At 35.3% G+C, this 2,535-nt stretch overlaps 1 pseudogene; it reads left to right on the forward strand.

Annotated features, from left to right (window-relative positions):
• Nucleotides 1-933: 933 nt before the first annotated feature.
• Nucleotides 934-1,109, forward strand: LOC120516208 (annotated as a pseudogene).
• The last annotated feature ends 1,426 nt before the right edge of the window (nt 1,110-2,535 follow it).

Genomic DNA, 2,535 nt, shown 5'->3' on the forward strand with positions numbered 1-2,535 from the left:
AGAAACTAAAAATCAGTCCTTTTAAGCAGTAAGAGCCATTAAAGACGATAGTAATGTACTGGCTATATATTTGAATCAATTAAATCTTATCTTGATAAAAGCAGGTTTCAATTTCTATCAAAACACTAGGTTTGTCTGAACTTTTGACTAGTAGTGTAAATGACTCAATTTGACTAACACATATTTTTAAAAATGCATATTAAATTAAAAAAACACTCTCAAACAATTTTTTTTTATATTTTTAACTAGCAATAATGTCAGTAGCACATACTTTTGAAAAAAAAAAACCAGAGAAATCAGTTACATTGTATTTGTTTTTATATTATTTCATGTTCTGTGAAGACCATTTGGCTCAACAAGCAACAGGGAATCATTTTGTTAATTCACTTCACAAATGAACCATGGAGCTCATAAATAGTCACTAATTATTGCAGTAATAAATATTTCCATATGCATTTTTACAACTTTGCAGATATTCACCATAAATTTTTAAACTGTAATTCAGAAACTTCTGTACATGTTGGAGGTTCTGCTAATATGAGTGTTTATTGAATATGAAGCAGGTTATCAGAGAGGCTAAATGCTAATATTCAGCTCTGAGATTAAGAAAAGTGCGTCAGAAAGAGCCGGGCTACAAGTCTCATAGCAACAGGGGAAAGGAGATGTGCCAGCTTCTTTAATCCAATCAAGTGGCTTCTTCCTATAAAGAATCTGAGAAAATATTTTTTTTTATAAATCCATGCAAATGACTTTTTTTTTTTTTTGTTGGAAATTGGAATACATTTCAGCCATTCCACTCCAAGTTTCTGTATTGATGAAGAAACTGTCTCATATGTTAAAGTGCTATAAGTAAGAATTAATAAGTATTAGTTAGTGTATATCATGATATTGTGCTGCCTATAAACTACAAAACGTTTTTTTTTTCCTGACATGATCACTTCTCAGCCTTTTGGCTAAGATCAAGTGTAGTATCTGTTCTTATCAGTTTAATATCTGATACGTCCCCTATCTGGGGACCATATATTAAATTGATTTTTGGAACAGGGAGATGGAATAAGGGCTTGCTCCATCCACTCCACTCATCGACCTGGTAGAGTGGTGCACTTTCTCCTTTTCGCGGGGCGGAGTGGTGACTCTGTGGCTAAGGATCTGTGCTGGTATCCAGAAGGTTGCCTGTTCGAATCCCCGGCACTGCCAAAAGAGATGCTATTCTGCTGGGCCCTTGAGCAAGACCCTTAACCTGTAATTGCTTCAGGGGTGCTGTAGAATGGCTGACCCTGCGCTCTGACCCCAAGGGGTATGCGAAAATTAACAAATTCCTAATATATGAAATTGTATAAGGTGAAATAAAGAACAAAAAAAATGATACTCCAGTCCTCCAGTAGGTCTGTTATAGGGCTTTGAACATGAGAAAGGTACTATATAAATAAAGTGTATTATTATTATTATTATTATTATTATTATTATTATTATTATGTTAGGCTAGATTAAGACTGCCTAGAGTATCAAATCTCAAAAGGCTCCTCGCATCACTTCACTACCTTCCCACCAGGCACACACATTTTGAACATCACATATGTTGATAATAAGTCAGGTACAGGTATTAAAGCAGACAGAAAATCCCAAACTTTTTATCAGGTGAACTAAACCTTCCTTTTTTTGTTCATTTCAGCCTTATGAAGAATAATCATAACAAACTAATGAGTGTAAATATCACAGCTATAAGAAATCAACTTTCTTCTGATAGGGCAGTTGATGACCATCAGTTAAACATTTTGAAATGTTTATGTGCAAAAATATGGAAGTCTTTTGTGTTTTCATATTTGCTCTAAACAACATAAACAGCTGTAGAGGGAATCCTTCATTCGGGTTTGTCTTGTCTACTGCGGTGGTCTCATTCAATTTTTCAATTCAATTCTCTTTATTTCTGACAAGTTCTCAGGTAGATACAAATTTAAACTTTACTAAATACATAATGAGTACTTAAATGGAACCCAGCACTGTCTCTTCATTGATTAATTGTTAAACTATAGCCAGTTGACATCAGAGGAGAGGAAACTCCAGTCAGCAGCATCCCTGGAGTAATTAAACCTCTGGAGGGTCGATGGTCGAGTCGAATAGAGAATGTCAGATGCAGTTACCATTCTGAAGACCTTGGCCAACTGCTGGGTCATCTAATATGATTACTGAATCTTTTTATCCATTGATTCCAAGGTTCCCAGTATCGGAGGTGTCTTTCCCATGGACAGGTACAAAGCCTAGCAGTAGAGCAGTGCCACAGCAGGATACCAATAAGAAAAAAAGAGTAGAGAAGGGTTAGTTAACGGTTGTAATTATTGTAATTCTTATATTTTTTACACAAATGACAAACAAATAGAGTTACAATATGCACAGCTAATCGGGGTATGCTTGACAGAAGTCTTCAGACTGGATTTAAAAGCTGAGGCTGAAGAAGCATTTCTTACATTAGCTGGTCAATCATTCCACAATATTGGGGTCCTGTAACAAAAGGCTGGATCTTCCAATGTTATTTTA

Source organism: Polypterus senegalus, chromosome 15 (assembly GCF_016835505.1).
Source record: "Polypterus senegalus isolate Bchr_013 chromosome 15, ASM1683550v1, whole genome shotgun sequence".
NCBI classification, from domain to species: Eukaryota; Metazoa; Chordata; class Cladistia; order Polypteriformes; family Polypteridae; genus Polypterus; species Polypterus senegalus.